Genomic DNA, 13,242 nt, shown 5'->3' with positions numbered 1-13,242 from the left:
ATATCTGGCGTGACAGTGAACGTGTTAATAAGTAAATGTTGTTCAAATTATGTCGTGTTTTATGTCATTTTCATAGAAAAATCTCATCAATATGTTAAGAGAAATTTCGGGAAAAAAAAAAGTAAAATTAAAAAGGTTAGTATTTAAATCGCTTGGTTGCCTCGACTCACGTTTCATCCTTATCTTTTATTCGCTGTCCTTGTCCTACGTTCGGCAAACTACAAAGGCGGGCGCCAGGCTCGAAAACGTAGTCCCTGACTCTACAAGTGTCAGGTTTAGGTTCCTTGCGGACTGACACTTGTGGAGACATTACTGTATTATGTATTCCTCTTCCATTACAATACATTTTATTAGTTTCAACCTTCATTTACATATGATTTCTACGTTTTTTTAATTCTCTTGTTTCCCTATTCTCGTTCTTCTTTACCATAACCGCGAATGTTAAGAGAGGTTTATCGAGATGCTCGGTGCACCACCTGTTCCAGTTGTATGCTTTGAACCATCTCGATTCTATTATAAGAAGAGGAACGTGAAATATCCTAGAGGATGGTGGATGGCTAGTGCTCGTATAATTTCACGCGGCTCGTTGGAATCACTCGTGACAGAAGTCGTTTCGAATACGTTCTGTATTGTAGCATCGAATGGTAGAAACCGGACGAGCGTGCATGCTTAATAAATTTCACATGCAGGCAGGTTTATACGAGGCGGAACCCTTATGGCGATTGGTTCAGATCTACGAATAAATCACCGCACCCGTATGAAGCCTCATCCTTGCTATGGAATTCCACGATCTGTTTTTAACTTTTAACATTTCGGGAAGTAACAAATCGAAAGGAACCTTAGGCTTCGAAATTTCATTTCTTAACTTGTACAAATACCTAATAATAAATTCATTTGGCTTCGGTTAACGGAAATTTTCTGCGTGTAACATCAAATTGAAAATCCGATATAGCTTGAAGAATTTTGTTACGCTTGTCCTGTTTCCATTCATATTTCCATAAAAATTCGTTAAAGAATTTAATTTCGAGTTCGTGTTCTTTTCCGATACTTATAATTATTGAATTACTTCGTATCAGAAATCAGTGTTTTAGCTAAAATCTTCAAGTCTCCGAAATAAATAATCTACATTACTTTAAAAGGGCGATGAAAAATTTCAGTTCGGTAAAATGAAGAGTTAAAAATGTCTAGATTTGAATATTGCATCGATAAGTATTTAACAAAAGTGAACTCATCTTTCCACTGAATCTCAGTGTTAGATACAGAAACGTATAGCTTTGACAAGTCTATCCGCACATCGATTACGAGCGATCGTTCGTGGATCGTAGGTATGTACATCGTACAAGTGAGGAAACAGGGAAGAGTGGCTCGAGGAAGAAGCAAGAAAGAGCAGAATGAGTTATGACACGAGAAAAAATTTCGACGCGGAACTCTTACTTTCAAACGACTACCCCTCTCCGTAGTACGTGTTAACACGTGTAAAGGGACGGATGATTAATTAAACGAAGGGCGAAGACATAGCGTGGAACGTCAGAGTGAATGATCGTGAGAGTGGTATCTCGTGGTTTCTTGCCCAAAGAACGAGAAAAAGGGCCAACACTTTCGTCACGGATCGTACATCATTCGTCGAAAAATCCTTAGGCGTTGTTCGCACGGCGCCGCGATTTCATCGTCGAAGCCACTTGCCGTGCGCGCCTTGAACGAATAATTCTCTTAGGACGTTCCCAATAGACGGTGACTTATAGATTCATTCGCATGTTCTCGCGTTGCGTGCTTCTCTTTCGTTGAAAGTTCTATAGAAATGTTAGAAATTGCGGAAATTTTGGATCATCTTGAAGTATGTACATATTGTAAATTGTCAAGAGTTTGAAATTTGGAAACTTTGAGAATTCGAAGAATTGAAAAAACCATCGAAATAGAAAATTCACGATTTTACAATTTGGAGATTTGGAAAAGCTCTTCCTTATGTTATACATATTAGTCGATCTACATACTACCTACACGTTTCCTGCTCACTTTCCAACGAAACTTTTCCACCTAGACGCTACGATCTAGAGGTGGAATTCCAGCGTCAATTAAATCCTTCTGGCGGTTCCTCGAACCAGAATACCGTGGACGATCACGATTACGTCGGCTGCGCGATTTATTTCCCAGTTTACGCGAATGTTGGCCGGCTGACTAACGTTAGAGAGGCTCGGCGTGACAATAACGCGGATAAAGGCTTTGCGCACGCCAGCTCGTCGAGCCTCGATCTCGATTCGCGAAGGGAGAAACGGACGACAAATAGGCTTTACGCACCCGCGACTTCCATTATCTCGCACAAGAGGCGCCTTCCGTTCTCTCTGGACGCCGTAATGCCGCTCGACGCGTAGGCGTCGCGTCGCGAAATCCACAGATAGTCTTGGTTGGAACACGTTTTCGTAGAACTTCTCGTTGGTTTCGTTCTCTCTTTCTCATGGTCCAGATATGGGTTTTATTTTACTCGTGTTGAAGAGTTTGGGTTGGATCGGAATTTTTACAAAATTCGAGGATTTAAACGTGTTTAGAAAGTTTTGGGAGGATTTTTGAAATATTTCAAATTCGGAATTGGAGTCTTATTCATTTTGAATGTTTTAAATTGTCAACATTGTCCCTTATACGTATCACTTATAGAAATTTGACAATTAGCAGATTTGAAAATTTTCTAATAATCTCCGTAATAATAAATACCAAAGACTTGATAATGCTTTTAGAAAGCGATTCTTTCAAGCCTTCAATTTTACCCAAATTCCTTATTCACGTGTCCCACGATCTTCGATGCTTTCTCCTCGAGTAGAAACAATCGCATTATCTCTGTCACAGACTTTCAGGGCACGCCCTGCGTATCTGCAGTAACCGATGCCAACGAAAAGGTAGTGAGTATCAGCCAAGGAATGCGCGTTTGAAATTAGAATGACAAAAGCCGCGCCCTAATGGCGGCCGTTAAGAGGCCCGATGTGCCGGAACACTGTCAGATCGCAAGAAACACGACTCCTGACATAGAAATGAGAGTTGAAAGCAGGCTATCTAAATAGTTGAAACATGCTCAAAGCTTGGCTTTTCGTGCATACGTATGTAAAGCTTCGTATTGTTGTTGTACGAAGTGCTTCAGAAAAATGTTAACACTTATGTATATGGAGAATTTGTATTTTCCGAAGAAAATTCTAAGAATGCGTTGACAATGATGACGAACAACTGGAGACTCTTTGACGACAAAATACACTCGTTAGATTATTTTGATGAATTAAAAAAATCAATGGTTTTTATTTTCATAAAATAATGAAAAAATGTTATAAAACCATGCGATCACGAAAGTATTCGAGCGCTTGCAATCTAAAGTGTTAAGAGTACACACAGTTTAGACTTAATATTTCGAAATACATACTATTGTAACTATAGTAAGATGATAATCTTGGAAATGTACCTATGTGAAAAAAGCTAGAAAAAAAAATGGAACAGTGCATATAAACTTGATAGAGGCATGAATTATTTTTGTATTAATATACATTAATATTTGGCTGCTACATTATTTTCCATATTTTCATTATTTTATTTTTTAACATCTCTTTGGGTTTAGATTTCATAATTTTTAAGTTTTCCCAAATTTCGGCCCATAAGTGTTCTCTGAGATTAAATATCCATTCCTTCGCAATCCAGAACTGTTGGCAATCCTTTTGCACTCAGAAAATTAGAAGTGCATCAATTTTTCCGAATAGGCTTGACCTCTTCACTTAACATAATAGTCTCTTCATCCACAAAGAATCACTCGACAGTATTACTATATACAATCTTTCCTTGTATACTCACTCTAAACATCATAGATCTCTAACATCCGACGGTATGAATCATAAAAAAGGGTCCAAAAGTGTATCTAACGTGATTGACAGACAACGAATGTTCTACTTCAAAAATTCTACCATGTAGATAAGGTACAAGGTGTTTCAATAGAAAGGGTTAACACTTATATGGAAATGACTGTTTCAGAGAAACGGAACTGATAACATAACATATCCTATTACAGAGAAAAGTACTGCTTCTTTGAGAATTTTTTTTATAAAAGTATTTTTTCCTTGTTACCAAAAGAAACACATTAAGTGTCGGAAATCTACTCTATTTTCTTCCATCTTCCAATTATTATAAATCCGAGAAAAAACTAGTAATTGTATCGAATAGACTTCCAAAGGCCACGTGAAAAAATTATCTTTTAACATACACGACAAGCGAACTTTATGTTTTCATCGAGTTTTATTTGTTCTAACGCATCCAAACACTATCTATCAAAAATCAGCACGAACTTTCTGCTCAACCCAATACATACATGATGAACAGGTCCCTGAAACTAAATTTGCCTGATGAAATGTTACAGAAAACTAAATTTTCTATTGAAAAATAGCGAAATGACAGTATTTAAAAAAAGAAACTTCACATTTTACGTGGAAACGTATTTAGCTACTTATCTATAATTTAAGTAAATGTTAAAATATCGAAAGAATCCTAAATCAAACGATATACAGAGTGTCTATTTTATCTCAGTACAGTGAAATATTTCTGTGTCTTAACGTACACTATCGTATTATGTATAAAAATATACAGCATTCCATTAAAAAAAATTAAACTGACTCTGAAACCTCCCCCACCATACCCGGTACAAAAAATGTATTTACACCACATAACGTCCCCCTCCATACCAAACAACTTTTGTTAAAACATTTTTTTCGTAACATCACTTCCTTAAAAGATATTTCACTGTAGAACATGTGTGCAAAATTTCATAAAAATGGATTCAGTTTTACTCAAGTCACAGCGTAATAAAGCGGTTTCGAGAAAAAAGGAATGTATAAGGTTGCGCGCCACTTTCGTTTTTAACAAACTAGAATACTTTGTAATTGGAATTTCGACTTGGGCTAAATTGTATCATATTTTTAAGACAATGAAGTATCAATACGTTAACCGATCAGACCGTGTCCTCGCGTCTGTAAAAGGGAACACGAGTAATGATCCGCGATACTCGGCTAATGACACTCTAATTACTCGAGTCAGATACTGCCCCACGAATAAAACAGAAATCGCAGGAATAAGAGGATATTTCCCTTGGAGGTTGCTCGAAACGATGGCCACGCGGAACAATGTATACCAGTAATCTCGCCAAGCATAATAATGGTAATTACAGCGAGCAATAAAGCTGTTATTACGATTGCATGAAAGTACATTCCGTCATGGACCTACCGCAACGTGGCAGGGGTGCAGAGTGGTTTTTTTCTGACGATTAAAACTGATGTCCGTCGTCGAAACACGGACCGCGATATTTGTCGAGCTGATTTTTCAATGGAGATATCATTCACCATCGTGATTTTCTCGTTGCTCGTTTGGAGGACGCGCCATTACGTCGTTAGTGAATTATACTTTCGATTTATTTGTTCTAGAAAAGGTGTTTTTGTTAAAGAGATAATCGGTTTTGCGCTTAGTGTAATGAGTTCTTTTTTATCGCATTGTCATAAATTTAAGAGTGACGTGTTCCACAGTGTAATTCTTTGGGTTTGTTTCTTTCAATTCATTCGGTGATATTTTATGGTATTGTAGGAACCTAGGGAAAAATATTGAGAGGGACCCAACGGGAATCGAACCCGGGACCTTCGGCTTACCAAGCCGAGGCTTTGCGCGCTACGCCAGCCGCTCCCTCTGTATTGTCCCTTCGAGGTTTCCTATTTGGGCATGGAGGCCCCGATACTACACTCGGCCATCCTGAACTGACATTCGCCCCCGAATGTCCTCAGTGCAACACAACTCAACACTTTGGGGCACACAGTGGCACACAGCCGAAACAACGCATTTTTGGGAGACGTGCAACCCTCGACATGTTTTCATCGCACGTCTCCCTGACTTCGTGTAGCCGTGTAGATGCCTGCATCCCGGACGGGCCCCCATTTGTAGGAACCGATGACGGAAAAATATCGAAGGACCCCAACGGGAATCAAACCCGGGACCTTCGGCTTACCAAGCCGAGGCTTTGCGCGCTACACCAACCACTCCCTCTCTATTCTCCCGTGCCGGTTTCCTATTTTTTGGGTATGGAGGCGCCGATACTACACTCGGCTATTCACCCTCGAATGTCCTCAATGCAACACAACTCAACAAACTCAACCCTTTCGGGCACACTCCCTCACACAGTGGCACACAGCCGAAACAACGCATTTTTGGGAGACGTGCAACCCTCGACATGTTTTCATCGCACATCTCCTGACTTCGTGTACCGTGTAGATGCCTGCATCCCGGACGGGCCCCCATTTGTAGGAACCGACGACGGAAAAATATCGAAGGACCCCAACGGGAATCGAACCTGGGACCTTCGGCTTACCAAGCCGAGGCTTTGCGCGCTACGCTAACCACTCCCTCTCTATTTTCCCTTCGAGGTTTCCTATTTGAGTATGGAGGCCCCGATACTACAGTATATTATGCGATATTTGTTATTTCTTTTTGGTATTAAGGGATTTTGTAATCTCAAGTGGAGATTTGAATATTTGAAGACTTTGCTGCGAAAAGGAGACAGCGTCAAATTTTGAAAATTCACCCTACCATAGAAATACTTTTACTTAGTAATGGTGCTAAATGCTGTGTTAATATGTAAACTTAAGTGGGTAAAATTCTTTAAACAGAAGTCTAAAAATATTTTGTCAACACTGTTGTAATTGATTGTCAAAAGTTAATATGTACATATATACATTTGAAGCTCCTCCCTTCTTGCAGCAAAGCTTTCAACTTTTATTTTATTGTAGGTACTTATAGGAAATAGCTAACTTTGGAATGAACATAAAATTGAAATTTAGTGAATTTCCCAGTCTGAGAAAAGTTAATGCCAAATAAATTAATTCAAATTTTTAACTCTTACACCTTTTTTCTTATTTTTACTGTACTTTTCTATCCACTATTAGATATGAAAAAATTCGTAATACAGAATAAGATTCGTTTATAAACGTCAGTCGTTACAACGATTTTTCTGCAACTGTAACTTTGCAAAATACTCATCACTGTACTCATTCTCCGTTATCGAAAATCTAAAATCTGAATTGCTTATTAGAATTCCGTTAATTTAAATACTGCGACACAGTGGAGGTCCGTTTATTCGAACGGTTTCAATTTCATGGTTACGAGAAGCAGACATTGCTGCTTATCAATACCGCAATCTCAACACGCGGGACCATGAGGTGTGCACACATACGATCAGATGAATGCTTAATCGATGCAGACTAATTGATTTAACGAAATCATTAAACAACCGTTCAGCCGTGATTTACTGACGCGTACGTAACAACCGGTGATCATACAATTCTCTCTCTTTCGATTTTATAGAGAACAAACAAATGACGAAAGTTGAATTAAAATTTTAAATTGAACATAAAATTCTAGTCCATTTTAAGCTTCTAATACTGACATTGGTATTACGTACAACATTTTTTGGGCAAGAAGTGAAATAGAAAAACATATTTCCACCAAAATTTATTTTCAATTCCTTTATAAATATTGTATTTCGTTAAATTTCATTTGAAACATAGAATTGGTTCACCCTTTTCTTTTTTATCAGTTAAGTTATTAAGCCATTTACTCGAATGGCCAAAAATTACATTTACCCAATTGGAAAACATTATGGTCTCGCTATTAGAAGGTTGATAAACATTTAATAGTCGCGAGATACGTGAACTGGTATTTAAAAATAAATAAGCTAAATTTCAGTTAAAAAATGAACGTACGTAGGTATATTTATTACTCGACAGATTCGATATTTAGTATTCTGCCTATATGCAATGAAATTTGTAAATTTATGTAGCAGAAATATGACTAATTATAACAATCCCTATTATCGATACAAATTTCGAAAATTGCTATACAACCAATTACAAATTCTCTATTATGCCTTCTACAGTAGTATTTTATTGAATATTTACCTCAACAAAATTCTAAAATCAACTTGAAATTCTAGTTATTAGGTTGTCCGGAAATAAATTACGGTTTTCTGTTATGTCATATTTAGGGCTTTTATATTACTATATATTTTAAATTTATGTTTATCAAGTAATATACCATTTGAACGCGTAGACGTCGCTCTATCATATAAGCGATACACTTTTTTTCTTACCGTCATTTGTTCTGAGTATAACTTAAAAACGTAACAACGGACAAGAAACAAATTCGTACCATATTGTTATATGAATTTAAATTAGGACCTAGAGCCGCGGAAACCGGCCGCAATATCAATCACGTATTCGGCGAAAGCGCAACTAATGATTGTAATGCATAAAATGTTATTTGTTGAACAACCAATTTTGGTAAATCGTAAGGGGCCAATACTCCTACACGATAACGCTCGCTCGCACGTATCACAATTCACGATTCGGAAGATACACGAATTGGGTTATGAAACATTAAAACACCCTCCTTATTCCCCCGACTTATCCCCTACAGATTACCATTTTCTTAAACATTTCGATAACTTTTTGCGAGAAAAATCTTCCGCGATAAAGAGGATGCTGTATATACCTTCGTGGAATTTATTAATTCTAGAACACCTGATTTTTATTGTAATGGAATAGGAACTCTTGCAAAACGTTGGAAAAAGTGTTTAGAATCTAATGGAAATTATTTCGATTAAATAAATTGCAAAACTATGTGTCTTTAAATCTCATGTACAGAAACCGCAATTTATTTCCGGACAACCTAATATTTTTGAATTCTACAATTTCAATTAATATTCGAAATATCCACAATCAAAATATGTATAATACAAATGCTCTTAAATCGTGTCGAGAGGAAAATCGAAGATCACACTCGTCGATCAGATACCTATTATATTTATGCATGAGGGGTGCGAAGGACATCAAGATGAATCATGAAACGTAAAGCCGTCAGAATGTATCGATTTCTCTCAAAGTGTCAACTGCACATTCAATTAGATGCATATAACCATTGCCACGATTCCTCGCCGATAGTCGCAGCTGTGCCGGGAACAGTTGTGCTTTTGTTTGAGATTAATCCAATCAGCTCCCTATGCACCGTGGAACAAGGACATTTTTGTGTGCTATTTTTCTTTATTTTCATCAACCTTCACGATTAAACGTAGCGTTAAAGTTTCGATTCGTAGAAAATACTAACACGATTGTTTTACAGTGGTGAAGTAATGCGTGTAATTAGGTTAAAGACGAGGGTACAGTTCAAAATGATCTAGTGTATTATAATGGTATCAACACTTTTACTTCTTTTCTCCTTCGTCTGAATCTTATTACTTACAGTACTTCCATACAACGTTTTCTTAAAAAATATGTACACCTACATACAAAAACAATTGCAGTAATAATTACAAGAAAGATTAGTGATTATCATGGGTTTAGCGTTATGTATAATCTGTAAAGCGCTGTCCTATACATTTTTCTCGAAAACTACTCGAGCGAATTTTTTGTTAATTCGTTCAGAAATGAATCGACTATAATTTGATCGGATAATTTTAGTTCTGAGCGTTTAAAGAAACAACAAATACGAAGTTTGTTGGAACCGGTACTAAAACTTATACAGTGCTTGGACAGGCAAAATCATTGATTCAAATGTGAGTCAATCGGGTGAGAAAAGTGTGAAAAGAAAATATTCATTGTCAGTACTGAGAAAAAGAAATGGAAATATAGATAGTTTTTAAATATTCTACTTCGAAGGTGGAAGATCAAGTATCAGAGATTTTTGGAACCCTTAAATATTGTTTGAAGCTTTTATGATACTGTTAAATCTTGAAATTTTCAGAAATTTTTAAATTTTAGAGGGATTCTAAAATTTCTGAAACCTCCAAGAACCCTTGAGGTTTTCAAAGTTGTTAAAGATCCTCGAGATCTTCCAAATCCCCAACATTTCAAAATTTGTATTTGGTGAATTCGGACATTTCAAAGGCAAATTATCACAATGTAGATTCTCTCTCTATTCTTCCTTTCTTTCAAAGGAGGCTACTTTGCAGTATAATCACAATAACAGTTTAATAATACGTGTTAACGCAGCTTCCCGCGCTTCTTGATGGTTGGAAGGTCGGGTTGGCGTTGGTAATTATTACACGTGTATGTGCCAACTACTTATTGTCGCGATGGTGATCGCGCTTTATTTGTGATGTCGATTATTGCGGACTGGACCGCACTGGTGTATCAAGAATGTCGAGTATCGCGTGTTAGAGCGCTCAAAGTGGTGTCGATTGTTTCTAAGTATATTAGAATCTGCCCGAATGTCGTGAACTGGCTGTATATATCTACTTTCGCCAAAATGGGGAGTTTACCTTGTTGGCAAATCATGGAGCCGCTCTCCTAGGCCCTCGTGCACTCCCCCGTGGTCCGCAGAGCAGGGCGTAGGCAGAGAGGGAGAGACGGTCCCAAAACGGGGGTGTCAGCCCCGAGTGGCGATCTTGCCGAAACGTCGACTTTACGGGTTTATGGCATGTTTACCGTTACTGAGCGCGCAGAGGCAAGTACCGGCTTACCATGTGGCCCGCAGAAGTGGAGAAGTTCCGCGGCCATCAGGTAATAAGCCGGATTTGCCCTCTGGCTTGAATAGGCTATTGTTATCAAAAAACTTGTAGAAAAACTTCTCAAAAGTAACGTCGCTTGGAATCCGTGCCATAAACCCCTGTTGGTTAAACAATATCCATTTCCTTAATTTCACAAATCCCTCCCAAATCTTCATCAACCACAAACTCGCCAATCCCCGCAACAGTCAACTACAAACCAACAAAATGAAAGTCATAACGCAGCAACAAGAAGGAATGCGAAATAATGCTAACTATAATGAATGGTTCTCTTGGGAAACCTTCAATATGGAGAAATACGAGGCGGCTGGCAGAGTTTCTTCTCGTTCGAAGGTCAACAGAAACCGTGAACGAGATCGTTGTTACTGGACTCTGAAACGGCACTCTGTTAGACGTTTCAGTCGTTAAATCCTCGAAGGAAAGAATCGTGCGGAATGAAACAGAAGCTGCTCGAGCCAGGAATGAGACGGATGTAATAAAATCGTCGTGATATTACGTGATAACCACAGACCAAGATTCCATTCATTCGACTCGACACGTGACCCCATACCGATTCTCCCTCCCTCGTTCGGTTTGGGAACAAAAGAAGGAAAACGTTCTCTCGTTACGTGAGATTCTCAAGTCGTGAAGATCGTTTCAGCAACTTTGAAAATTTCGTCTCGCTTCTTGAACCACGTTGACGGAACATTTCACTGCTGGTAATCTTCCACGTGCGCCGTATTCAACTTGCTATTTTCATTCTAACCGCTGGAAGGTGAACAAATTTTCGCGAGATTTCTATTTTCTTGGGCGATAGTTCCAACTTCGTGAGATGTGCACTGAGAAATTTTAGTGGAAAGGAACAGAGTGTGATACTTTTGATTATTTTGCAAAAATACACTGAAGAATTTGGTATGATCTGCAGAATAGCTAAAGGTATTTTTATAAAAATAAGATAAATATTGTGGTGGGTAAAAGAGTCGGTGAAAGTGTTATATTCCATTAGAATTGAAAGGTGAATTTTGTGAAATATAAATATTCCAAGCTTCAACCCTTTCAAAGCTGAGAAATTTTTTTTAAGTTACACTTGGGAATGAATGTTTCGAGAGAGAAAAATTTCACAAAGGAACATCTCGAAACGATAATCACCGATATTCTTGAAACTCTGACATAAAATCTTCACATAGTAATCGAAGTGAACCAAAGTATTGTCAAATATTCTATTCCACTAAATCGAAGCTTCAACCCTTTGAAACCTCAAAAATTTAACTTTAACTTACACTTGAGAATGAGTGTTTCGAGAGAAAAAATTTCACCAACAAAGAAACATCCCAAAGTAATAATCACTTAAAATCTTCACACAGGAATCAAAATCAACCAAAGTATTGTCAAATACTGTATTCAACCCTTTGAAACCTCAGAAATTTTCCTTAAAAATAAATATTTTGAATACCAAAAAATGTCACTAATAATACCCACAATAAAATTTCACTAAAAATAAAAAATTTCAAGCGCAATTGCGGACTGGACCGCACTGGTGTATCAAGAATGTCGAGTATCGCGTGTTAGAGCGATCAAAGTGGCGTCGATTGTTTCTATGTATCTTAGAATCTGCCCAAATGTCGTGAACTGGCTGTATATGTCTCTATTCGCCAAAATGGGGAGTTTACCTTGTTGGCAAATCATGGGCCTTTCACCCCCTAGAGCCGCCCTCCTAGGCCCTCGTGCACTCCCCCATAGTCCGCGGAGTAGGGCGTAGGCAGAGAGTGGGGGAGACGGTCCCAAACGGGGGTGTCAGCCCCGAGTGGCGATCTTGCCGAAACGTCGACTTTACGGGTTTATGGCATGTTTACCGCTACTGAGCGCGCAGAGGCAAGTACCGGCTTACCATGTGGCCCGCAGAAGTGAAGAATTTCCGCGGCCATCAGGTAATAAGCCGGATTTGCCCTCTGACTTGAATAGGCTGTTGTTATCAAAAAACTTCTCAAAAGTAACGTCGCTTGGAATCCGTGCCATAAACCCCTGTTGGTTAAACAATAAGATTTAGAAAAATAAAAGGGTAGCGTATTACAATGTATGCATTAAGAACGCATTCTCTTACGTATCTCGTCCACCTTTAAGGAGAGAAGACTTAGCTCGTTGTGGATTAGCTCAATCACTCTGAACGCACATTTCTCCATCTTGAAAATGATTAATAGTTCACGTCCACGAGACGACGGAAATCACTTTTCAAAGAGATTGAGCTGCACATCCGTTTACGTAGATGACTTCATTACAAGCACTCGATATTTGAGTCTTCTGCGATAGTATCCATTGAGTAATTACCATCTTCGTGAAACATTCCTTTTCAATATGAATTTAAACAATGAAATTTTGCAATTTTAGGACAAAAATTGTAACTTGCAAATAGTAGGTGTACATGTACTTTCTCTCTACTTGTATTAAATAAATATTTACAATTACTTCTTTAAAAATAAAAATCACTGTAGCTACAGCTGTTGTTTTAACTCGAAGCTTTTTGAAAATTTTAAAATCGTACTTTCCTCAAATAAATCACAAACATGGCTCATTTTTTACCTGTCTCCAAGTGAATTCTGTTACGTATACCTATACATACGTATACTTTGGAATATAAATTACGAAACAAGAATATTCTTCGATACATTTTGTGTCTTTCAAAATAAAAACCTCCTTTACGTAAATCA

General features: G+C 37.9%; 1 protein-coding gene across 1 annotated transcript in view; it reads left to right on the top strand.

The window, feature by feature from the left end:
- LOC108573032 (A disintegrin and metalloproteinase with thrombospondin motifs 20-like) overlaps positions 1-13,242 on the top strand; it is a 194,543-nt gene that overhangs the window by 144,352 nt on the left and 36,949 nt on the right. The window lies entirely within an intron of this gene.

The sequence above is a fragment of the Habropoda laboriosa genome, unplaced genomic scaffold (genome assembly GCF_001263275.1).
Source record: "Habropoda laboriosa isolate 0110345459 unplaced genomic scaffold, ASM126327v1 scaffold89, whole genome shotgun sequence".
Taxonomy (NCBI): Eukaryota; Metazoa; Arthropoda; class Insecta; order Hymenoptera; family Apidae; genus Habropoda; species Habropoda laboriosa.
This window is presented reverse-complemented; position numbering and strand designations above follow the sequence as displayed.